The following is a 27502-nucleotide window of genomic DNA, read 5'->3' on the forward strand; positions in this document are numbered from 1 at the left end:
TGAGGTTTTTTCACATAACATATCCGAATACCAGAGAGGTGTTATTTTTCGTTTTTAAGTTATTATTTTTCAAAGTGAACATGTTTTCAGTTTTCGTTCAACATTTATATGCGACTAGACTGGATTATAATCCAATTAATTGGCAAATGTGTTATTTTTCAAAAAAGCTAGCTAATAGGCTTTAATATGATATGTCGATCATCTGAATAGATGTCACATATGAATACAAGATACTTAATCATATTTATGCTCGATTTTTCATATTCACATACTAGCTTCAGATATTCGATAGCAGATCAGGATTCCGAATTCTAATTCTAGATCCAAAGTCTGACTAAGGTATTCAGAACCAAGTGTTAAATGCATATTGAGGATTTCATTGATTCCCACACAGATTTCGGGTTCTAAATTTCATATACAAATTTTAGACATTTGATTCAGGATCAAAATTACAAACATAGAATCCAATCTGGATTAAATTCTGATTCATTTAACCGACGGAAATTCATGTTCCAGATTCTGGTTCCAAATTAGATAAATTAGTTTTAGATTCAGATGACATATTCATCTTCTCAGATGTAAAAAAATTTGGATTTCTGCTACTCGGATAGCTATTATTGATTCAAAATACATATTGAATTACTAGATTCAAATTATAAATAAAAATCACGGAAAAAGATTGCATATAAATATCATAAATTGCTATTATTTTAGGTTCAGAATCTCTGATTATGCAGTGATGTTTATATCCCTAAGTGTTGATTCATGTGATTTTAAAAACAGAATCTAAAATCAGAATAAAACGTTCCCCAGATTCAGATTTGAAATAGTAGGTTCCAGTTCCTAAATTCATGCCAAGCTCTAACAAGGAAAACCCCGTTTCAGATTTCAGTTTCATAATGTATGTTTTATGTATTCATTTCCCATATTCATTTCTTAATTTCATATCCTAAATTTTAGACATCAGTGTCCATATACAAAATCCAAAATCCAGGACAAAATCCAGTTATCATAATGATAACTGATTTTCAATTCCAGCTTAATTGTATCCCCAATGTACAGATCATAGAATCAGATTCTATTCTCATAATTCCTATGACAGATTCTGACTTCCGGATCCTAGAATCCCATACTGCGAATAAGATCGAAGGTTGAGAATCATCAATTAAATTTCAGGTTCATATTCATGATTTTGGATTGAATATGTCAGATTAAAATTGTAGATACAGTTTTCGAATTCGGCTGCTTCCCAATAGGGATAATTGAATTTTAATAGTCCAGAGCGAAAATCTTGGCAGCCATTTTCAGCCAGGCACGCCAATTTAATGCAAGACCCTCGATTGCGTCGAAAGTTTGCACTTTGAACTCTAGAAGAGATGAAATGAGTGATCCCGATTTTGATCGGAAAGTTATTCCTTCGGATGAAGCGTTATTTTTGTGAGTCGAACTCACGACTGATTAAACAATCATCATTACACAGAACACAGAAGGACACGATTTGTTACAAGTAATTTAGAGTCATGCCAATAATTCAGATTCAGTTCAAAGAACGCAAACTTCAGATCCAGATCGAAAATGTGGTTTTCAACTTCATATTTATGATTCAGAAAACAAATTCAAGACCCAACACTTCGGGTAACAGAATCCCGATTCAATCGTGGTATCTACAAATACAAATCAGATATTCAAACTGATTTCCGATCCCCTTTTCAGACTTCAGATCTCTGATTTATTATTCAAATTGCAGACTTTTTTTTTCATTCACGATGCATGTATATCAGACACAAATTTCATATTAACACTTTCGACGCCCCGTCACCCAGATATGGGTGACACTTTCCTCGCTCGAATTGAGTAGGATTTTAGAAGGTATTTGATAGAATAGGCACCTCAATGTAACTATAGGATATGAAGAAAAATAATAAAATCATAACCATAATATTATACTGTTTGTACTATACTTTTTATTAATTTATAGTACGGATGGTTTGTACTGCAGTTTTTTGCAAAACCCCTATAATATGACTTTGGCATGTGTTATTGTCATCAATTCGTCTTCAATTGGAAACAATCACTGCTAGATCATGTAAAAGTTATCTACAAACTAAGCTTGCTCTTCATTGATTAATTTAATCGCAAGTTGAGCTCTTCAAGAAACTCAAAAACGTCGCGTTGAGCGTCGAACGTGTTAATGCTTCAAAGTTCATAGTCATACTTCCGACTACAGATTTATATTCCAAGTTCCAATTTCAATTTTTGGAATCTCAAGGCTCAAATAAAGGTTCCAGATATAAAATCCAATTTCTAGAATCCCCTTTTTCAAAAGATGCCTCTCGGATAACATACGGATATTTTATGTTTCTGATTTCAGATTCAGATTCATGATAAATTTTAGAAATAAATATCCAATTCAGTTCGGATGAGATTTTCATCTTGAGTATACAGATTTCTAATTCCATATCCAAATTTCATTTTTCAATGATTCTTTAAAAAAGAGGAAAAATGATTTTTCAGAACATCGGTTAATTTTGAAAAATTATAACTCAATAACAAAAAATAACTCCTCTCTAATTTTTGAATATGTTATGTAAACAATCCTCAGCCTCCAAGAAAAAATATATAAAAAATATAGCGCCCTTGGTCCCAACCATGTAAACTGAAAAAAAACAAATACGATCAATAATTACAAAATCCAAATCCAATTCTTGTTTTTCAAGTAGAAGATATAAAATTCAGATTTAGATTTTATATTCCCTATTTCCTAAGGTTCAAATGAGACAAATCGGCCGAAAAACGGAAGATTTTGACGCGACCGAAGTTTTTCAATGTATGGTGGCATCTACCAAAAATTACAAATTACAATTTTCATTATCATATGACCAATTTTTGATTACGACTGATTTTTTATAAGGTCATATGCAGAATCATTATTCTTTTTTTTTTTCAAAAGTTGTAACTCAATATTTAGGAAAAATTACATTGAAAAAAAAAAGGTTAATAATATTACTCAAAAATTGAGTTTAATGTGAAAAATTTTGTATATTTCAAAAGACCTTCGATATTTTTTTTATATATTTTTAATTCAACAAAATTTGTGTAGTGTCGGACTCTGTCGGAGTATTAAAATTTAATAAATTTTCAAAAATTCATATCTTCATTTTGGAGAGTCTGATACCGTACCATGATATGTCGAAATTTGTTGAATTAAAAAAGCTTTCTAATCTATATATATATATATATATATATATATATATATATATATATATATATATATATATATATATATATATATATATATATATATAAAAATGGATTTTTGTCTGTCTGTCTGTCTGATTCTTATGGACTCGGAAACTACTGAACCGATCAACATAAAAATTGGTATGTAGGGGTTTTTGGGGCCGGGGAAAATTTTCGTGATAGTTTGAGACCCCTCCCCCTCTCTAAGAGGGGGCTGCCATTCAAATTAAACACAAATTTCAACATTACTCGGGAATTAATCAATCAAATGAAACGAAATTTGGCATGTGGAGGTTTTAGGGAGCTATAAATGATTCTATGGTAGTTAGACTCTCCACCCCCCTCTCTAAGGTGGGGCTGCCATACACATGAAACACAAATTTCTCCATTACCCGAGAATTAATCAAGCAAATGCAACCAAATTAGGCACCTGGAGGTTTAAAGGTGCAATAAATGTTTCTATTGTGGTTGGACACTCCACCCCCCTCTCTCTAAGGGGGGGCTACCATACTAATGAAACACATGTTTCTACATTACTCAAGAATTAATAAAGCAAATGGAGTCAAATTTGGCATGTGAAGATTTTAGGGTGCACGAAACGTTTCTATGGTCAATAGATACTCCTCTCCCCCTCTCTAAAGGAAAGAAGAGAGAGGGGTCTGTGACTGTAAAAAGCAAGAGGGGGAGGTTTAATTTTCTTATTAAAATTTCTCGAAAAGGATGAAAGTTTTCAATTTCCACATATTTTGGAGGTTCAAAAAAATTATAGGATCAATCTACAACGTTCAAAAATATATTTATCATTGGTTAGGATTCTTCCATAAGAATGTGTGAATAATTGAAATATTTAAATTTGATGTTGAATTTATTACATTTTAAAGTTTATTATGTTCATCTCAAGTTTGTTCATGTAAATTGAGATTAGTAAATACGAAATCTATTATTATAAATCGTTTAACTATTATATTACACATTTTTAAATGCAACACTACGTTTAACAAAAAGATATATAGAATGAAAAAAAGTGAACATTTGATTGATGAAAAACTAAAATATTTTTAACCAATAAGTTGATAATCTGACCAAAATTATCTTCTTAAGAGTAATTATTGAATATCCTTTCTCACTGAGATAATATCGTAAGTGATAAACAAGTGAATCGCAGTCCTACGTTAACAATGCGGTCGTGTTCTGAACGCCCATCTTTTATTGTTGTTTTATGTGTAGAATCAATAGAACAACATCATGGAGCATAGCAGCAATAGTGTTCCTACTTTTACATCGATAATGTCACACCTTAACTAAAGATCAACTTGAGAAAAATAGAGATGGAGATGCGGGGCATCGATCCCCGTACCTCTCACATGCTAAGCGAGCGCTCTACCATCTGAGCTACATCCCCTGTTAATAGTAACGGCTTCATTATTCTAGCATTTTTTTTGATAATGGATGCAAAAAATATATAATCAAAATATCCAGCGCCCAACGTGGGGCTCGAACCCACGACCCTGAGATTAAGAGTCTCATGCTCTACCGACTGAGCTAGCCGGGCAGGTGTAGAATGTGTGACAATTGGAAGGAGCAATGTCTGGTGAATACGGTGGGCACAATAAGGCATCCCGTTGGAAGCGCCTCTAAAGTTTCGTTGACGACGTTGGCAGCATGTTGCCGAGCGTTGTCGTGCAGATAAATCACATTTTCTTCTTCACTTTACGGCGAACGACGTGAGATAGCTACAATTTTGAAAAATTATGAAAATTGGGAAAATGACGAAAATTAAGAGAATTATGAAAATAAGGAAAATCAGGAAAATTATGAAAATAAGGAGAATTAGGAAAATAAGGAAAAATAAGGAAAATTAGGAAAATTAGGCAAATTGGGAAAATTGGTTGAATTTTGAAAATTGGGAAAATTAAAACAAATTGGAATATTGGGAAAATTGGGAAGATTAGGAAAATTGAAAAAATTTCAAAAATTGGGAAAATTGAAAAAACCTGGAAAATTATAAATATACGGAAAATCGGAAAAAATTGGAAAATTGGAAAATTTGGGCAATGGGTGAACGGATAAAGTGGAGCTACCGCTCATTGAAAAAATGGCTCAATGATTGCACTCTCAAAATAATGTGCTCATTCGCTATGGAATATGTTGAGCTAAAATCTATCTGAACCGAAAATCTGCACCTGAAGAATGGGTATGCTTCGATGAGTGAATCATTCCGGAGATGATGATCACCAATATGAGAGTTCAGCACGTGAATCTACTTTGTCGTAACACGTACACTATCAAAAAATTGCGCGCCCAACGTGGGGCTCGAACCCACGACCCTGAGATTAAGAGTCTCATGCTCTACCGACTGAGCTAGCCGGGCTTAGGATCCCGTTTTCCTCACTTTCATCTCACTCGATTTCACTCGCTTAAGCAATAGTCGTAAGAGGAAAATCTTCATGATATCTGAACATTTTTCACGGTTTTTCTTTGCTTTCCGATCGATTTCCCCCCTTATTTACGTGTATTCTCAGACTTATAGCCCGCATGTCACCGAGTTCTTGAACAAACATCGGTTGTCGTCCCATAACTTGTTTCTTTCCTTTGCACCAGTTCGCGTGAAATGGATAGCGTAACGTAATTGCTTAATTTTCTTCGGTTCTGCTTTCGGAAGATCGTAGATTTCTCGTTTCTAGATTGCCTCAAACGAGGAACGACAGAACGAAAATGAAAAAGCTTCTGCAGCTTGAGTTGCGTGTGTCCTCCACGTGCTCTCGCTTCTGGCTCATTGATGCCGCTGACCGTCATAAATTTCCGCACGCCTCCGAAATTACTACCATTCGTTTTTTTGTTTTATTTTGTTTGCTTCTTGGGACGGCTCGTGGACAATCAGATGTATTTTTTGCCACCTGCGGCGGCTACTCACTCGTTGAACTTTCGCCATATACGTACATCCGTAGGTAGGTAGCCCTAAAAAGGTACCTCTGAAGAAAAAACTTGGCAAAGATGCGATTCTCATATGCCATGCTAGCCGGCGTTTGCTTTTGAAGTACGCTATCGATTGGGTATTTGTGTTTCCTTTCTCCACCGCCATGATAGGCGAAATAGGCATGCAGCAAAGAAGTTCTACCAATTCCGCTCTGCAGGTATAATCTGTCTTAGTTATTCATTCATCTCTCTTGCAATCCCTGTGCTTCCAATCAGTTCCCGATTGTGTGGAATGGAGTGGAGTCATTCACCCGCGCTAAATTTCCAGGAGCACATAAATAATGCAATCTGCAGCCATGGTGAGGTAATTTCAAGAAGTCCATGAGGGGGAGAAATGACACGTGCAAATCTACCGCTCCCCGGATTCGGAAATCGGATCAAACCCGCACGGTTCCAATTTATCATTGCAAATTCCACCATTTATCATTTCTTCATCTTGTATTAAGTGGGGGAAAGAAGGTTTACTTCTAAATAATACAGCATCAATTCCACGTCTTGTGTTCAATAAAAGCGGTATTGAGAATGAATGCAATTCGATATGAAATCAAAATCAGCAGGGTAATCTACAGTAAATTATTTGCAGTGTTTTTGGTGTGAATTTGAGCGGTCGAAAATGTACCTGCTCACACGACGGCTTCAACCCTTGGATGCTCGAAATCGGATTATCCGCAACGTAATCATCATACCTCTGCTCTAATCCCCACATCATACGCAAATATTGTTGAGCCTCCTTCCGTCACAAAATGGAGCTCAAAACCAAACTCCTAATCCTTACGTGTAACATGTTGAAACAATATTTTTCTTCAATATGAGTTTAAATCGTACCGCATTTACATAGCAAAGGTTTATATGGCTTAACGCAACTGACGATCTTTTTTCTCTCGTTCTCGTTTCAGGTTGGTAAAAAATGTATTTGGTGAAATGGCAACACATGAGACAGGAAAATGCCATACAACGTAAGGTTTTATTATTTTCCTGGGAAAAAAGTTGTATTTCCTATTAGTCTCATTTTCGCCGTGGCTGGAAGAGAGAAAAATTTAACGCTGCACCCATCTTCCACCCCCAGGAGACACTACTCAATTAAAAGAGCTGTCATGAGATGGTAACGCAGGTGGAACTCGACCAAGTCCACTGTCAGGAAGTTTTAATAGCTGTTCCGATATGTCTCCACAGAGTGAGAAAAAAAAACAAGCTGACAGTGCTGCTAATTATCTAATGACTTGTGAAAATTAGCGACCATTTGTAAAAAATCTTCAGTCTTGCTTGCGCACCTAAAAATGGCAATCGGGGTTGTGTAACGTACGTACCCGCATTAACAGAGTGGAAATGTAGCGAGATGGTGTGAACTTGTTGATGTTTTCCAAATTAGTTATTATAATTGATTTGCACGGGTAAACATTTCTTGCAAAGTAGAACGAAAATTGAAGCAATTACAAAGGTGATACTCAAGACAGGATCGCATTGTTAACGTGATATTAAGAAATTATTATACTTTAAGTTCTATTCTTAAAAAGAAACAAAATTTTGTAATTAACTGTTTCGTAGAAATTTTTGTGGTCCTGGGAAGAATCGATGGTTCTCGTTCCTTTATCCGTAACTCTTTCACAGTATTGGCCGAAATGCCAACTTGAAAACATCAAAACTAGAATAGAAATTGCTTACGACGCCTTTCTTACAATCGCCAAGTGAATGATGCTCTGCCACTACCACCTTATTTGCTCGTTTCGATAGCTCTGCTAGAGGAGCACAGATAGCTGGTGCCAGTGAATCAGTCAGAAAACTTGGGATATTCGTACAGATAGCGCTTGACTTTTTTTAACTCATTCAACAGTTTATTTCGAAAGAATACGGTAAATGATTTTGGTTTGTCCAGTCGAAAATATGATCATGGTTTGTCCACTTTCTTGAATGCTCTAATTCAGCACACGTTTGTCAAATCAGGTATTCGAACGTTTCAAAACATATAAATAAAATTGTCTTTTTCGTGATTTACCGTAGTTTTATAGTATATTTTTACGGAATCACATGTTTTAAAGGATTATAAAATACACCATCTATTGGTGTCAATACGCCCCTCATTCGAGCTAACTTTTAAACGATCACCAGATGATTATTTGGCACGTATTCAGACCTTTTCTGGATTATAACACATACAAATATTGTAAACACACCATTTGTATCAGATTTACATAGCTAAACCATTAAATTAACGCATTTTGATGAACTCAATTTTGATCATGAGTTGTCCACATCAATAATGTTGTTTTGTCCACATGTTTTCTATGGCAACCGCTTGGCGCGCTGCAGTTTGTTTATTGTGTCCTTCGCGTATAGCAGAAATTAAGTTTCTGTGTTGGAGTGAACATATTTAAAATTCCCAAGAAAATGCAATATTCTGATGAAAGCCTGAATTATGAATGGATGAATATGATGACAGTAAACTCAAGCAATGATAAATGCAACATTTACTTGAGAATTCGAATGTTCTCATTCAAAATTGGTGATTTCTAAAACCGGACAAACCATGATCATTTTTTGAACAAATCATGATCAGAGGTGGTCAAACCATGATCATAATTCCTCTTTGAGGAAAATCGTTAAAAAACATAAAAATTTTAATAATTTCAACGCTTTATGGTAGTATTAGCAACTAGAGACTTGGGGCCATTCAATAAACCCAAACTCGTATCGATTATATATGATTTTTCATGAAGAAAAATCGATTTGAATTTACTAGTTGCGTAAAAACACCCCAAATTGGACAAACCAAGATCATTTACCCTAATTGCGTATAAATATTTCCACAATCTGTATTTTTCAAATCACCCTATATCCTCCTGTAATACGTAGTCCTACGTCAAAAGATTTGGAGATGCGGGGCATCGATCCCCGTACCTCTCACATGCTAAGCGAGCGCTCTACCATCTGAGCTACATCCCCATATTATGTATGGGCAATGAAAACAAACACAGCTCATGAATTAAACTTCTTGTGCAATATGAAAAATAATAAAATTTTAAGCGCCCAACGTGGGGCTCGAACCCACGACCCTGAGATTAAGAGTCTCATGCTCTACCGACTGAGCTAGCCGGGCTATGTTATGTCGTTTTCGCTCATCTTGGGTACGATAGCGCCAGCTGCTTGCTTGTTTCATCTCGATGTCTGTTTTTCTAGTCCGTGTTAGGGAAACATTTGCGGTCTGCACAAATATATGGGAAATTTGAAGCTCTTATTTCAACGCTATTTTGACCAATTTCCTATCGAAAAATTGTAATTTCAATATTGAACTACACTCGACAAAAAAAATAGAGGAACAGAGTGCGAAGTCAGAAATTTGAAGTGATTTTTGACATGCTGTGTCTACGCGAAAAACGCATATCGATGGGATGCGCATCATTTTGAAGCTACAACTTTCAGGTATTAGAATATTTTACCTACATATTTTATCTTGGTGTATGTGGGTGTAGTAGGCAACAATATCGGGAAGAAATGAAAATGAATTTTTCTTTGTTTTTTTTTCAAGAATATTCTGGACTAACACAAATTTTTGCTAACCAACGCAACAGCAGCTTTTATTCGGTTCCAAGAACGTTCCAGTAGGACCTTCCCACACAGAGATATTTCAGTTTGAATGAAAAATTACCCCTTTGACTTTGATGATGAATTATTGAAAAACCAACCGTCGCACCGCAATTCGAACGGCAGTTTTGAAAACTCCAATAAATTCTGCACAAGGATAATTTGTTACTTTGACGAAAGAAATACTATTTAAATTTATTGCATCGATTTCAAAAAAGTGCCAAAAATAGGATTTTTATAGTGCTTACAAAATCCACTGTAATTTTGCAAATATCGCAGTAAGTTCTAATGTTTGCAGGCAAATTTTTAGCCTAGTGTATTCTCTAAACATCCGTGAATGTTTCATATTGATACGTTCAGCCGTTTTTTCTAGTCAATTTTTCAAATTTTGGAGTAAATTAGGGGAGCATTGATTCGCAAATCGTATAAGAAGTATAAAATCATACGTGACTATCAGAATGAACGATTCGTAACTTTCGTCTTTATGAGTTTGTGGGTGAAGAGTGCGTGTATGTATGGAAATGCGTATGAATATGTGTAAGTATCATCACTCCTTACAATATTTGTACCTACAAACGCATGAAAACGAAAGATACGAGTCGTTCGTTCTGAGAGTCGCGTTTGATTTTATACTTTTTTTTTTAAATATTCTAAGACCTCTCAAAGCGAAGTAGTCATGGGATATCTGAAGCTTAGTACCATACAAAAATCATATGGGTCTGCTACAAAAAGAGTTGAAGTATATTTATGGACCTCATAAAAATTACGCCCCCGGGTGGACTCGAACCACCAACCTTTCGGTTAACAGCCGAACGCGCTAACCGATTGCGCCACGAAGGCGATTGAAAAATTCGGTTTCAACACCCGATTTTTTTGTTTGATAAATTTAACATTAGTTGAGAATAAGTGTATTTAAATTTATTTTTCTATTTTTTTTTTGTGTAAATAATCAAATGATGTAACGAAAAATGACTTGGACTAGAATAATTTGAAGTTGTTTTTTAAATATCTTGAAAAAAATATAGAAGGTTTTGTTTGTAACATTAACGCGTTGTTGACATAGGACTATATTTTTTTTTCATTCAATTCGCTTGTTTATCACTTCAGATATTGTTTTCGAATATATCGAAATTTGGGGATTCAGACTTTTTAGCTGAAATTATTGATAGCCATGAAGAGGAGCTATGGTTTGCGTTGTAGAACCGTCCAAAAATCAATTATTTGTTCATGCCCTCACGAGAACAATACACTGATCAGATGTTGCAATTTATTCCCTCATGACAATGCACTCTTTACACTGAAGATTCATTTCGATCGTTTTTTCTTCTTCTTTGTCAATTCTAGGTGTATGAATTTCATGCCAACTCGACTGGTCATTGACAGTATCATCGACTGGTTCGACTGGTCATTGACAGTATCATCTCAGACATCTCAGACTTAAATGACATTGGTCATTTAAGAAACTCTCCATACAAATAATAGGCTTTTTTAAAGGGGTCAAAATTTGTTTACTTATTTTTTTTTAATTTAAATTTTCATTGAAGAATATCAAAAAAAATTGTTATTTCAAAAAGTAAAATTCATTTTTTCTCTGAAACGTATTTGAATACAATAATTTAAATTCTCAAAAATATATATAGAAAGAGACATACAATAACCAACAAGAAAAATTGGCACTCCCACAGGAAAAACGATTCTCTAACAAAAACTTTTTCATGTTTTCTTTGAACAAATTTAAATAATCCGATTTTTTTAAGTTAATATAACGATATAGTGTATTCAGCAAAGTTTTAGATAACATTAAACTATGGTTTTTTTTTGTCAAAGACACCAACTTTCTATCTAGATATATGGCATTTTTGCACGGTTACTCCTGAAAAAAAAACTAATACTCGTAACTTTCCAAGTACGTCTTTCCAGTAACTTTGCAATCCATATGTTTGAGAATTTTCACTAAAACATGTTAAGAGTTGAATATTAGTAGTAATTTTTCGCAGAAAACATGAAAAAATAATTGTTCGAAAAACTCTTTTCCTGTAGAAGTGCTTTTGTTTCGTTGTATGGATGATTTGCTGGTTATTGTGTGAGCTACTCATATTTTTTGAGAATTTTAGAAAGATACATTTCTGAGAAAATGATGTTAAACTTTTGATATTTTTTTTCAGTGTAATGTTTTTAATCACAAATTCATACAATTTCCTACATTTTCTTCTTTGATCAACGTTTTGTAGGTCTTATAGTTTTTCAGTGAGAAATTCTTGTCGAAAATTAAGATAAAATTATTTGCCCTTTTCAAAAAGTAGTCTAATTTTTTTGGAGATTTCAAAGATGCAAATTTGCCTCAATGACCGATGTCTTTTCATCCACAACGTATCACTGAATCTAAGAGGGTGCTTTGAATTTCTAAGACAAGTTGATGTCACATTCGCCTATCTCGGCTTTTAACTCGAAAAGTTCATTCGCTAAGTGCGATAGAAATCACGTATAGCTTCATTTATACCGAATAAATCGCAACGAGGCGAAGCTAATTGTTCTTCTCTTCTCAATATTCGTAGAACGAGCACTGCATTTGCATTTCTTGCGAGCAGTTGCGCTTGAGCTTGCGAGCATCGGATTTGCGGGTTGTGAAACTTGTACCTTGCCGCTACATTAGTTGCTCGTTATTGATAGCATGGAAAGGTGAGCATAGGAATGCACGCCCCCGGGTGGACTCGAACCACCAACCTTTCGGTTACGCGCTAATCGCCGATTGCGCCACGAAGGCAACTAGCCGCGTTTGAACGACTTCACTAGATTTAAATTTCAATTTTAATTATTTTCTTCCAATTTTAACAGAAAGGTATAGATTGTAGATTGTAAATTAAGAATTTAGCATGTAACGAAAAAATGAAAGATTTTGAAATCTCATTAGTCGACCATTCATTGATGGATCATCGACATATTGACATCAATCGATACGAAATACTTCTACGCACTTATTACTATAAAGAGAATAAACTATTATTACTTATTACTTTATTTTTCAATGAATAAACTATTGAACAGTTGATAATATATAAGCATGATTCAAAGAAGACTAGCTTCAATTTAATATGTCGATCATCTGAATCGGTCCAGTGGCTCAAAAGTTATGAAAAAAGGGGAAAAATTGATTAATGAAAATGGGCCCCCTTATGGAGAAATAAAAAATACGGTCTAATATTTTGCGATAAGGAACAAAATTATCAACTTCCACGAAAATCAATTTGGTATGGAATTTCTGTATAGAAATGTGTTAAAACCAGCATTTCTTCCTCCGTTCCCCCGTTGAAATTTTCCTTGTCTGGAACATCACCGTAATCGCTTCTATTCGTTTTTCCCGATGTGATTCCAGTATTCACTACACACTGTCACTGCCACATGAGCAAACTCACTGGAAATAGTGTTTTCACTTGGAAGCAACTAAACGTAAACGTCGTAAACGTTGTCTGTGTCACAAGGCCGAAAGTAGTGGTGAAACAGTAGCAATCTCACTACTCAAGTCTGCCATCTGCATCACCCTTATTTCTACCACACTAACTGGATGTCTGATTTAACAATTTTTTGTACACAACATTCACGGAAACTAAAGCTTAGAAAAATCTTGCATAATACAGAGTTTACCTTCGTTTTGGCTCGCAAAACATTCTTTGTATTGGCTACTTTTATTCGTTGATTTGTACACTTGTCTCCACTCTTTGTTTTAGGCAAAAAAAAATGGATGAATTTTCCGTCTAAAATATATCGTGAGAACGATTTTGTCTAACATTAAATAGTTAAACTTTTTGTTACATGACTTATTTTCAATTCCGTATGATGACCCCCTTATATAGTAATCGAAGATGTAGTCCTCATTCAAAACTAAATATCGGTCGAGTCACCGACCAATGTTGCTTTCATTTCTTGATGAATCTATTAGATTTTTTATTAGACTATTGCAATGTAGATAAATATAAAATTCTCAATAGTCAATATTTTGAAATTGGGTTGAAATGAGAGCACACTACATGCGGGACGCTACAGGATAATTTAATTATTTTGCCTTTTTCAGCGACCGGTGTCGGGCTCGATACTGCCCATCTACGAGACGATGTCCAACCTGGGTTGGGTAAAACATAAGTGTTGCATCTCGCGTGTAGTGTGTGTACATCAGTCCTTACATTAGCACAATACACAATTATTTAAATGAGAGCCGCTAATTTCCCACAAATTTGTATAAAACTCCAGGCGCTTCCTTAACTCATGGTCGAATGCGACCATGGTGTATCTTGTTCAAAGATGTTCAATATCAACATGCAACAAATATCGTAACGTCATCCTACGTTAACTATACGACATTATGTTAGTCTAGAGACCTAGAGTTGAACATCAATTGAGAAAATAAAACAAATGAATTATTCAAACAAATATGAACATTTAAACAAAAACCAACGACGTATCTCAGTGAAAAATAATATCTTTTCAAGTGATCAAAGATAACATAAAAATAGAGAACAATTTTTAATATAGAATATTAATATCTCAACTGCAGCACTACCTTTTGCTGATTGAGCCAATGTTTCTGTGGAAGACGTTTTGAAAAACAATACAAATTTTGTCAAAATTGAATCCCTGGTCAAAGCAAGAGTCCTCAGATAGTTGTAGAAATAATCTTTGAAGACATTGCCGGAAAATTATATCAATTTTTAACAACATATTCCAAGCTTACGGATACTGATCCTTTTCTAAATTCAGAGCATCAAACATTATTATTTATTTGACACACGATATTGATTTGTATTAATTACTAGCTGACCCGGCAAACTTCGGCCCGCCCAACATTTGTTTTTTGTTTTCAATACCTTCAAACATTCACGTTTTCTTACTAAGCGCAAGTTCATGAGTCCAATCGCAGAACTGTTCATTGATTGATCTTCTCATCGACCCCGTTGAACTTACCTTTTACTACAAAATTCCTAGTACTTCTTCCAAAACTCATCATTATAATATCAGATTATTTTCAGACACAATTCTCGTTCAAGATTTTTCAACCACTCGCAAATAACATGTTTCTCCGTTATATGGAATACATGTTTGATACAGAAAATATGATAGAAAAAAGACAGACCCCTCGCCTCTTCTCCCCTTAGAGAGGAGGGAGGAGTGTCTATTCACCATAGAAACGTTTCGTGCCGCCATACATAGTTCCCATTAGAGAGGAGGGTGTAGTGTCTAACCACCGTGAAAACATTTATTGCGCGCTAAAACCTCCATATACCTAATTTGGCTTCGTTTGCTTGAATAATTCTCGAGGAATGCAGAAATTCGGGTTTCATTTGTATGACAGCCCCCCCTAAGAGAGGGAGGAGGTGTATCTAACCACAATAGAATCATTTATTGCACCCTAAAATCTCTATATGCCAAATTTGGTTTCGTTTGCTTGATTAATTCTCGAGTAATGCAGAAATTTGTGTTTCATTTTTATGGCAGCCTCCCCTAAGAGAGTGGGGTGGAGTGTCTAACCACCGTCAAAACATTGTTTGTGCCCTAAAACCTCCATATACTTTATTTGGTTTCATTTACTTGATTAGTTCTCGAGTAATACAAAAAATTGTGTTCCATTTGCATGGCAGAGAAACCAAAACCCCCTCCCCCCAAAGAGAGGGGGAGGAGTATCTAACCACTGTAAAAACATTTTTTGCACCCCAAATCCCCTTAGAGAGGGAGGTGGAGTTTCTAACCACCATAGAATCATTTATTGCACCCTAAACTCTCCACATGCCAGATTTGGTTTCATTTGCATTCGCGGGTAGAGGACCAAACGGATCCCGTCTTCTGATGATGAACGGGTAATTGTGTGAACATTTCGAAATAATCCTAAAACAAACATTCTTAAATTGATCACCGAAGTAACCGGTGCTATTGGAAGACCTGTCAGCGCAGACATTGTCCGGAGAGTAGCATACAGGAACAATCTGAGAGGTCATTTTTCCTGTAAAAAGTCTTTCACCTCAAATTTTTCAATTTTGAAAAAAACGTCTACAGTTTGCTAAGTCGCATGTCAACAGACCTAAGGGGCTGTCCACATACCACGTGGACAGAAAAAGCTTGATTTTAGACACCCCCTCCCCCTCTGTGGACAAACGTGGACATTCCCTATACTCCTCCCACAGTTGTCCACGTGGATATTTCTCCAGTTTTTGAAGAAAATCAAGAAGATCCTGTATGTTTCGCTTATATCTAATTTCAAGTTTGTTTCAATTTTCTATTACATGTTTTGTTAATAGAAATGATAGTCTTATTAATAGTAACGATTTGTTTTAAATTCATCGATTTTGATATTATCGCGCTGTTCAAATCGTCTAAATGTTGTAATGTATTGCTAGTTTTGGACCGTTCTTTGTATTGACTGCATTAAACTTTGTGCTTTGTTATTGGGAGGAGATAATGACAATGGATTGGTGGATTGAACACACTTTGAAAATAAAAATTATTAATTTTTTTTTGTCCTCCGCTCACCCCCATCTCAAAGATACTCTTATTTGAGGATTCAATTTTCAAAAAAAAAAGGACACCAACAAACATTTAGAAACAAAATGAGTGGACAAAAAACATGAAGAACAAAAATGTATGGACCCCAGTGGAAAATAATATTTGTTTTAAGGTTTTAAGGACGATTTGAGATATTGTTCTAATTTCTTTTGAAAATTCAATTTCCATTCATTTTTTTTTTGAATTCTAAGATGAACGTAATTTGTCTCAGAATCTATTCATCTACATTCATGATCGCGGATTGCGAAATATTTTCTCATCTTACAGAAATATTAACAGTTGATAAACTGAAGATACAATATCTGGTGAGTAAGACAGGTGGAGTCTAGGAAGCGCCCTTGAAGCGTTCTAGATCGCTGATTTTAATTAGTGATGAAACGGATAGTAATTTGGCCGGATATTGTATACCGGATATCCGGCAAGCTTCGATTTTCCGTATAGAATGAAAATCCTTTAATTGAGTATCAAGTTTTCTGCAAGGATATTGACCACTTTTTTTTCTCAAGGATTTTCTATTTTCTATATCTATTTCTATTTATTTATATTTTATTTTGTAGATATATTGAAATAATTCTAATACTAGCTGAGTTGGAGTAAATACTACGAATTCAAATAATCAAAGAACAACAATCAATTATTTTCATTCAAGATTAAAAAAAGAAAAGGAACTGTCTTCAGGGATGATAATCTGAGAGAGGGTACACTTACTTCGACACAAATCAAATCAAACAAAGCAGAAGAGACGAAACTGAATTAAACCTGAAGCTCACGACACCTTTTGAAACACTTTCAACAAAGTGGCAAATGAATATGATAGTTATCGTAGCGAAAAGAAAAAAAAATGTCATTGGTAACGAAATCGACTGTTATGGGAAAACATTTCGAATGGATCACAATCACGTTGATTACATTTGGTAATCATTAAACTCTAAGCAGTACCCCAATCGGCAAAATTTGCTAGAGTTTATCTTTCAGTTCCTTACAGTAGTGTTTATAAAGAATGACTGTTCTCTGAAGCTGGCCTGGTGTACGAAGCAAAGCGTAATCGGTCGGTTCAAACATTCATAATAAAAGTAATAGTGTTAATGAATTATTGTTATGAGTTGATATGAATTTAATTTTGAAAAAAATATTATTTATCTTGTGTTAATGAGAAATTATTGATTTTTTCTGATATCCGGTATCAGGCCGGATACTAAGTCACCATCCGGTATCCGGCCGGATAGCAAATATTGTGTTTCATCTCTAATTTTAATACGCTCAGCTGCAAGCAGTACTTGTTACTAGTTGGAATTCATCCAACTGGTTAGCGTCACACATTATCATGCTGGGGGTTCGAGTTCGACTTGCACTGAGGTCACGCGAATTCTAGAGCTTTGCACTCCTGAATACATTCAGGGCTTGTTCTTCGGCATAGAAATCTCAACGAAGTACTACTAATAAAAATGATGCAAGTAATACCGTTGAGAAGCCTCAATTTCCACTGGGAACGTTAGTGCCATCCAAGTCAAGTCATGCATTTTAGTTGCGTTTATGAAACGAATCGTAGATTGAGGTGCGTTCTTTCAAATGTTTTTCGATAATATAAACCCTTATTCCGGAATACGGTCGAATTTCAAATTAGCCCAATATAGCGTTCATTCATCTGATTGAGTCAAATCCAATCGGGTTGTGCAAATGTTGCATCCTTGCAACCCTCTAGAAGTGTATTATAAAAATTACCATATCTCAATAAAGAAAAACATCATTGCAAGAAACAGATCTCCACAGATACGGCCCGTGCACTCATGGAAGAATTTGTTGTTCGTTTCAATTTTCGGAAAACCTTGGGAGCTCTCTGAAAATAAATACGAAGCCGTTTTGTCATCAAGAGCAGATGCTGAATCGAAACCTGCACATGAGTCGTGATTTTTATACTACAAAAATTCCAACATTCTTTATGTTTTTATCCTGACGAAATACATGGTCCTCTACTACCGTTTGGAATAAATTGATCGATGCCAGTTCATGCGCGTTTGTTTCAGAATATACATCTCCGGGAAGAAGTCCAGCCATATGAAAGAATATGGATGTCTGACCGGGCAGCACTCTCAGGCAACTCAGTCTTTTTATTGTTGAATACAGAATATTCAGGGTGGGCGTAAAGTTAAAAATATCTTGTAAATATAGAGCAGATCATTGAATTTTTAGTTTTACTTAAAAATATACTTTACATGTCCACGTGGACATTATTTAAACCCCCTCACACCTCACCGTGGACAAGCGTGGACATTTTGGTAACCCCTACCTCCCCTAAAGTTGTCCACGTGGTATGTGGACAGCCCCTAACGAGTTCTGGAACCTTTATACGGATGAGACGATATCCATTTTTTTATATCACTACATGAGAGTAAAAAGGATTGATTTATCGATGAATATAAGTCGCTTTTAATTATTTGCTTTTTAACCCCGAAAGATTCAAAAAATAACTAACTAACACGGGGTGTACATTCAATTTTGCGATTGACTGTAAATATTTAAAACAAAAAAAGATACCGCCCCCGGGTGGACTCGAACCACCAACCTTTCGGTTAACAGCCGAACGCGCTAACCGATTGCGCCACGAAGGCAGTTATGGATATGTGTGACAGTACAGCATAACTATTTTCGTTAAGGGGACATTCTCAAATGATGCTGTGTAATTCTCATATATTTAGCTTCTGCTCTGCTTCATGTATGACAAATCGATGACTATGCATGATGATGAAATATATTGTAACCCTTTGATCAATACGTGTTTCTTACTTAGTATTGTGTTGTTAGCAATGATGGTAGTATTCAATTGACTCACCTTAACATTTGAAATTGCCATTTAATTTAAGTATGTGGCACATACTAATTTTTGACTTGACAATCGTTCGAATTAAAACACGACAACCAAAATGCCACTAGCAAAAACACAATCCCCTTCAGCTGTGGATCGTAAAATGACAAGAATAAAAATGTATAAAAAAGAACCTCTTGTTGATCAGATCCCCATGTTTGAACGAGACACACCAAATTACCACTAAATACCCTTCATTAGACCATATTCAACTGTCCTTCCACCATCATCATGATCTACGCGAACAAACTAACCAAAAAAACCAACGAAACAACAACACCCGGTGCAATAAAACCGCTATTCAATGGCAACGCATTAAACCTGGGGCTAGTGAATTATTTGTCCCCGGACCAGACTCCTTTTTCTCAATAGTCGCTCTGATTTTTATGATCCATTTAAGGAGAAGAGAACTTACCGTCGCTGCGGCTGACATGTCAAAGAAGTGCATTCCAGCCTGTTTAAGTGGGTATATGATATCACTCGAGGCTAACAAAAGCTTCTGTCTGCAGTGTGTATCTCACTCGAAATCGACCAAAAATCAATGCGGGCGATCTTCTGTGACTGACAGTTGATTTTTGTTTTTCATTGTCACGGCACACATTAAAAAGTCGTAAAAACAAATTCGCCACAATTAAGGTTCGATGGTGCGAAGGGAGCGAAGGTAGACTGACAAGCGCCAGAGCGTTTCGAGACGCCGGCCTGGCTGGTGGCTGTTTTGGAAAACAACATTTTTTATGGCCGTCTTGAGTGAGGTTCTCCTTTCGAGAGGCCTCAATGCCAATGCCGGCCCCCGATTTGATTTTCTGTTTTGACTGAAAGTGTGGGCTAATGGCAGTAAAATTTTATCTTTGTGATCATCTTTCGAAGATGATTCACATCAACGGAAAACAAATGGAGAGGTTTTAATAGCGCCGTAATACTGAATGTGATCATCGTTGGTCGTCGATTCATAGAGAAAACTTTGGGTGTGAATAATGAATAATGTTAATTTAAATTTATGCAGTTTTGTCACCGCAGGTGAGTCACTGTAATCCGTTTGACGCTTCATTAGTCAACGAGATGCCAACTTTTATCTGCAGAGATGCCAACTTTTATCTGCAGAGATGAAACGAGGTTATGTCATACTGGCGCTCTAAAGTGCGGCTGTGTTCTGTATATGTGCGCGTTTCACCGGTATGCGAAATGCTATTTCGTGGATACTTTTCCAAACTGGTATGTTTCAAAATATGAACGATTTGTACTTAACCAGTATTCATCTTCAAAGGAATAACATTGAGGGCGACAACGGAACCATAAAACTCTGCCCTACTCAATACATCCGCAGTGAGTCTGTAACTGTGTATTGCCGTATCTCGCCCTTTCGTATCGCCCTTGCGCGCTGTCGCTGACGTTTTCCACTGCTCTCGGTTATCGGCAGAGCATTTCGCTCCCCCGTTTCGAAGAATGTGTACGGCTGCTAGCGCTACAACTGAACATGAGCAGAGTGGCGCAGTGGAAGCGTGCTGGGCCCATAACCCAGAGGTCCGTAGATCGAAACTACGCTCTGCTATCTTTTTTGTCGATGCTGTGTATATAAAAATTAAGTGGACAGTTTTGCAAAAATCGTGTCTATGCCATTTTTCACATTAAATGACGAGGTTATTTCACATAGTTCGCGAATTTAATTGTCGAACTGTATGCCGGGATACTGAAATGAAACGAAATACCGTTTTGTCTCAAATTCCGAACACTTAAGCTTTGGTGATCATTAAACAGTGTCTCATTACTCAAAATGGCGCTCTTTCACGAAGTTAAATTACTTTTTGGATTCAATAGAGCCTTTTTTAACTTGACTACAATAAAATTGATTTACAAATGAATATTCATGGTGAAAAACTAAAAATATGTTTAATCACTTTTGTCTCATATTCCGAACAGCAAAGATGCATTTCTTAGAAAAAAAATCATACCTTTTGTCCTACTGGACCGATTCATATGACCGATATATCAAATTAATCAGTATCGATACCAGTAAATGATGTTAGAATGAAGTCTATAACCAAAAGAATGTCAAGGTTTTGATTATTTCATTATTTATAACATGAAAGTTCAGTAAATCACATTGAGAAATGAAATGTTCGCAATTTGAATCATGCGTAGAAAGTTGATTCATATTCCGAACATTAATTTTAATGAAGATTTCTGCATAAAATATCGTTTTTTCATCCATTTATTGTAGATTCGTACAAATTCTAGCACTTACAACAAACAACAAACAAAATAGTTGAAAAAACTACTAAAATTGAAAAATTAACGATGCAGAATTTGCTAAAGTAAAAATTTGATCATTGGTTTTGACTGTCACTTTTTTTTCAAATGCTCAATATTATAAATTATAGGCTGTATCGATACCTGTAAATGATGTTAGAATAGAGACTATAACCGAAAGAATTTCGGGGTTCTGATCATTCAATTATTTATAACATTAAAGTTCAGTGAATTCACATTTGAAATGAAGTGTTCGGAATTTGAATCATGCGTAGAAACTTGATTCGTATTCTGAACACTACTTCAATATTAATTTTAATGAAGATTTTTACATAAAATACCTTTTTTTTTCACCCAGTTATTGTAGGTTCTTATATTCTCTAGCACTTAACATAAAAACAGCAATCAAAATAGTTAAAACAACTACAATAACTGAATAATGAACGACGCTTGTTTTTTACGGAATTTGCTAACGCAAACATTTTATCATTGGTTTTGACTGTCACTATTTTGCAAATGTCTAATAGTATAAATTATGGGCTGTATTGATACCTGTAAATAATGTCAAAATGAAGCCTATAGCTTAAAGAATGTCTGTGTTTTCATTATTCGTTATTCATTATTATAACATAAAAGTTTAGTAAATTTATGTTTAAAAATGAAGTGTTCGGAATTTGAGACTGTTCGGAATATGAGACAAAACGGTACATCCATTTAAATTTTAGGCAGTTACCCAAAAGTACAATTTCCGTTAGAATACGACCCATTTTAGTTGCGGCAGATTTTTATAAAAATGAACTGACAATCATTGACATTTTTTCAAAAAATCGATATTGGAAATCTGGCTGTCTGATTTTTATATAGAGTTCGACAAAGTTGTTGGTAAAATCATGAACATTATAGAAAAAACTATATTTTAATTACATCGTCAAAAAACTCCCATAAATTCAATCCAATGTTCAATGCTTTTCTATCGTAAAACAACAGATCCCGAATAGAGTGGTCACAATTGCCACGAATGTGGCTTTATTCGCAAAATAATTCTTTGCCATTTTTGGTCGAATATAATTTCCGACTTATGGGTACTTCTTCTGACTCGGCGGAAGTGTATAGTCAGATCACTTTTTTCGGTAGTGGCGTCCGTAATCAGTGATTACGGAGCGAAAGTTGCTTCTAACCTTTTGTGCTCGGAACTAATTTCCCTTGGAAGAGACCCTCTTATTATCCCACGCTAATAATCTTGTGTTTTTGCTGAGTAGCGTTATCTGTTATTCATAGAAGTTCCGTATTAATGAGTGGACAGGTTCACTAGACATTGGAATTCGTGCCGAAAAAGTACAAACTATCAGGGGAGGTGGGGGTAAAACGGACATGTTAAGAAGAACGCCAATTATATCTGTGGAAACTCATGTTTTCCAAAACTTTGATGCAGTTTGTTGCAATTCAGTACACTTTTTTTCTACCTAATTAGCCAAATATTTTACAAAAAAATGTTTTTCAATGTTTTTTACTGAAATTAAAACAGATCGAAAAGTAGAACATTTTTTTCGATGCGGGTAATATGGACATGTAGTCGAGGTAATATGGATAGGTTTGTAATATATGAAGCGTAGAGGTTTATCGATCACGAGAGGAATAATTTTAATCGACCAAGGTTTGAACTCATCCCGAATGTCCGTTAAATGATCCGGGCAGATCCTCAACTATTTTGCTTTTGGCTCCAGTCAGCTTCTAAACAGTCCACATTTGGCGATTCGATTTCCATTCATAGATGCAGGACATTCCTTAGGAATACAATAAACAGACTTTTCGCAGTTCATCTCACTCTAACTGGCAACTGTCCGTTTTACCCCACCAGTACAACTATTTCAATAATTTAAATTTTTCACTCAAAAATGAATTTACTTTTCCGTACATACCTAATATTGCTTCTCTGTTAACTCACAAACCGAAACCATCAGCGAATTGAATTTTGATATTGAACCACTCAAAATGCTTAATATCGAAACAGCTAAAATTACATCCACACGCGGAATCATGCATGATTTTCGGTTTATTTTTCCTTTTTCCACTTTTGATCAGTATTCATTGCCATAGGGTGGCTTAAATATTATAGAATAACATGTAGAAGGTGTTCTCATTAACAGAAATCTGAAATTCAAAATGTAACTATAACAAATCAACCACCTGTCCATATTAACCCCACTGTCCGTATTACCCGCGGTTCCCCTACATGGTTGAATAACGTAATTAGTATTCAGCCATTCCATGCCAAACCGATATAGTGGTTCTCAGACTTTCGTGAAAATTGGTAGTTTTGTTTCTTATCGCAAAATATTAGAACCGTTTTTTTAATTTTTCCGTTAGGGTGACCATTTTCATCTTTAGGGTGGTTCGAAAAATATTTTTTTCTCTTTTTTTTTCTTCCAAAAGTGCCTTTTTTAAAACATCATAACCTTTGAACTCCCGAATCGATTTACATGATTTTAAAGTCAATTAGCTGGTCTTTTCTGGAAAAATATAACACTTTTTTTTAATTTTTTAATTTTGTTTTGAAATTATTAATATAATATAATTGAATTTTTTTTATTAGGTGCCATTCTATAATCACTGAAGCAAAATCCATTTTTTTTCGCAATTGTAATATTTTCCCAAAGAACACTAGCTCATTGGCTTCAATTCGATATATCTAATATCTTAATCAGTCCAGTAGCTCAAAAGTTATAGATTTATAAAAAAAATATTTTTGGAAAAACGGGAAAAAAATTTCTCGGACCTTAACTTTGAATAATCATAACTCAAAAACGAAATGGAACACATCTCTCAATTTTGGATATGTTATGTAAAAAATGCAGGGTCCCCATCAGGTTTTCGCCAAATTTGAGATACAGAATCTGTATATACAGAATTACAAATTTTCAGCAAAGATACCGAAATTACAGATTTAAAAAAAAATCAATTTTAAATATTAGGCTGTCAAAAAAGTCCTGTGGTATTTCCGCGAGGAGTCGTTGTAAGCGCGTAGTTCTAGTTGTATTCATTGTATCGAGTCACACTATAGCTTGTTGGAAAGGTATTTTTGCGCGCTATAATATAGTCCTTGACAGTGTTTTGTTTGGATAAGCCGTTCGTGAGTTATAGTGTCGCAAATATGGAGCAAAATAAAGAGAAAATCCGACATATTTTACAGTACTACTATGACAAAGGCAAAAATGCATCTCAAGCTGCCAATAAAATTTGTGCAGTTTATGGACCCGATACAGTTTCCATTTCCACCGCACAACGATGGTTTCAACGTTTTCGTTCTGGTGTAGAGGTCGTCGAAGATGCGCCACGCTCCGGAAGGCCTGTCGTCGAGAATTGCGACAAAATCGCTGAATTAGCCGAGAAAGACCGGCATAGCAGCAGCCGTAGCATCGGCCAAGAGCTGGGGATAAGTCATCAAACCGTTATTAACCATTTGAAGAAGCTTGGATTCACAAAGAAGCTCGATGTATGGGTGCCACACACGTTGACGCAAAAAAACATCTTTGACCGTATCGACGCATGTGAATCGCTGCTGAATTGCAACAAAATCGACCCGTTTCTGAAGCGGATGGTGACTGGCGATGAAAAGTGGGTCACTTACGACAACGTGAAGCGCAAACGGTCGTGGTCGAAGCCCGCTGAAGCGGCTCAGACGGTGGCCAAGCCCTCATTAACGGCCAGGAAGGTTCTGCTGTGTGTTTGGTGGGATTGTCAAGGAATAATCTATTATGAGCTGCTTCCCTATGGCCAAACGCTCAATTCGGACCTGTACTGCCAACAACTGGACCGCTTGAAGGTAGCACTCATGAAGAAGAGGCCATCTTTGATAAACAGAGGCCGCATTGTCTTCCATCAGGACAACGCCAGGCCACACACTTCTTTGGGGACGCGCCAGAAGCTCCGGGAGCTCGGATGGGAGGTTCTTTTGCATCCGCCGTATAGTCCGGACCTTGCACCAAGTGACTACCACCTGTTTTTTTCCATGGCGAACGAGCTAGGTAGTCAGAAGTAAGCCACAAAAGAGGCCTGTGAAAATTGGCTATCCGAGTTTTTTGCCAATAAGGAAGCGAGGTTCTATAACAGGGTTATTATGAAGTTGGCATCTTGTTGGGAACAAGTCATCGAACAAAACGGCGCATATTTGACTTAAAACAGATGATTGTAACTAATTTTATGAACAAATGAAAGATAAAAAAAAAATAACGGCAGGACTTTTTTGACAGCCTAATATTAACCCCTTGCGGTCGTATTAAATTTGGGCATGGGTGTCGTACTGGTCGGAATTATTTTCCCTTTCCTTTTATTTGTATTATCTGTTGAATATGAGAAACTTTTGTCATTGACGCAACTAATGTGCAACTAATGCCAGCAATGTGTATCCGAAAAGATCAGCACTTTTCACTTTTAACAAATAACGATTTTTTTTAAATGAGGTTATTCAGATGACATAAGACACTTATGCAAACAATTATTCTGCTCTTTGAAACAACTACTTCAACATAATTTCTGCGTATCCGAAATGACCATAACTTTTCATTTTAGATAAGCAAAGATTTTGTCGCTTGAGACACTTATGCGACTATTCAAGTAACATGAGACATTTATGCAAACAGTAGTTCTGATACTTATGAACAATCTTTTCCATCACACCAAAGTGTTCTTCTTCTTCTTGAATGGCGTTAACGTTCCCTGTGGAACTTTTGCCGTCTCAACGTATTCATTAACTAGCGTCGTTCATTAATACTTGGTTGAGATTTCTATGCCGAATAACACGCCTTAAATGTACTCTAAAGTGGCAAGCTCTAGAATACGCGTGACCACAGTGCAAGCCGGAAGAATTTTCTTTGACGAAAAATCCCCCAACCAGAACGGGAATCGAACCCGAACACCCGGCATGATAGTGTGGGACGCTAACCACTCGGCCACGGGTGCACATCACCAAAGTGTTACAATGACTAAATTCTGCTGTTATGATTTTTATCCCACATTCCTACGCATTCAACGCACTGTGCGATGCCTTGTGTGAGTGACTACTTTGTTTGATACTGAGTACGCTATCTGTTACTCATAGAAACACCGTAATGATTCGTGAACATGTTCACTAGACATCAAGCTTCGTTTAGGAATAGCATAAACTGATACTTGGTTGATTAAAATATAAGATTAACATGGTTTCTTGCTATGGTGGCTGAGAGCAGACAAACGACCACAAAGAGTTAAATTTATTATAGTGCATTTTTTTATCTACCTTCTTACTAATAAACTTTGTTTTTTTTTTGTTGAGTCATGAAGGTATCTAGATTTATAAAAACTTTTAACCATATTCCATTTTTTCATTAGTTAGATAAGAAGGTAAAACATGAAGTCAAAGTTCACCAAACTAAGTATAAACACCATACAATTTATAGGATTCATTATTAGTCAGATGACTGACGAATTGTGAAAACCGTAATTTGAAATCGCTAATGGCGAATTGTTTATACTCAATGAATAGAATACGGCGAAACTTAGATGGTATTATATATTTTCTCTACCTACATTGTTCGTAGAACGAATGCTGCATCTGTATTTCGGGCGACCGATTTACGCTTGTCTGATTAGTAGTGATATTTAAATATTGTACTCGGTCACTCGAATACCATTTAGTCGGATAAAACATCTACACGAATGATAATAAATAATCCCGATTGAGAAAAAAAAAGAGAACACAATTTTTGTTGATAATCCTGATCATAAATTAAAATCGGTTGAACACCACGTGAAAGAGAAGCTCATTTGCCAAAGAAGGAATTACTTTCTGAAATAATTTAGTCATTTAGAAAACATTCAGTCGTCTTTGAAGCATTTGTACAACCCGTAAAATCATGATTTAGCTATAGTGTACGAGATTTTTTTTTTAAATTTTTATCCTTTTCACTCAAGCACGCTCAATCAAAACAAGCACAAAATGAAAAAAAAATTAAACGTTTTGTTTGCTCTAGTAAGTGGCCAATAACTAATGGTTCCTACAATCCACAAAAT

The 27502-nt window shown here is 35.6% G+C and overlaps 1 protein-coding gene and 6 non-coding genes across 7 annotated transcripts in view; 2 read left to right on the top strand and 5 right to left on the bottom strand.

Moving 5' to 3' along the window:
• The window catches only part of LOC129774927 (centaurin-gamma-1A), a 478174-nt gene that overhangs the window by 336992 nt on the left and 113680 nt on the right, over positions 1-27502 (top strand). The gene's annotated exons all lie outside the window — the stretch shown is intronic.
• Trnak-cuu (transfer RNA lysine (anticodon CUU)) lies at positions 4720-4792 on the bottom strand. Its single transcript has one exon. It is a non-coding gene; the product is annotated as a tRNA-Lys (tRNA).
• Trnak-cuu (transfer RNA lysine (anticodon CUU)) lies at positions 5539-5611 on the bottom strand. The gene has a single exon. It is a non-coding gene; the product is annotated as a tRNA-Lys (tRNA).
• Trnak-cuu (transfer RNA lysine (anticodon CUU)) lies at positions 9238-9310 on the bottom strand. The gene has a single exon. It is a non-coding gene; the product is annotated as a tRNA-Lys (tRNA).
• On the bottom strand, positions 10562-10635 carry Trnan-guu (transfer RNA asparagine (anticodon GUU)). The gene has a single exon. It is a non-coding gene; the product is annotated as a tRNA-Asn (tRNA).
• Positions 18880-18953, bottom strand: Trnan-guu (transfer RNA asparagine (anticodon GUU)). The gene has a single exon. It is a non-coding gene; the product is annotated as a tRNA-Asn (tRNA).
• Positions 20685-20756, top strand: Trnam-cau (transfer RNA methionine (anticodon CAU)). Its single transcript has one exon. It is a non-coding gene; the product is annotated as a tRNA-Met (tRNA).

This window comes from Toxorhynchites rutilus, chromosome 3, assembly GCF_029784135.1.
Source record: "Toxorhynchites rutilus septentrionalis strain SRP chromosome 3, ASM2978413v1, whole genome shotgun sequence".
Classification (NCBI taxonomy): domain Eukaryota; kingdom Metazoa; phylum Arthropoda; class Insecta; order Diptera; family Culicidae; genus Toxorhynchites; species Toxorhynchites rutilus.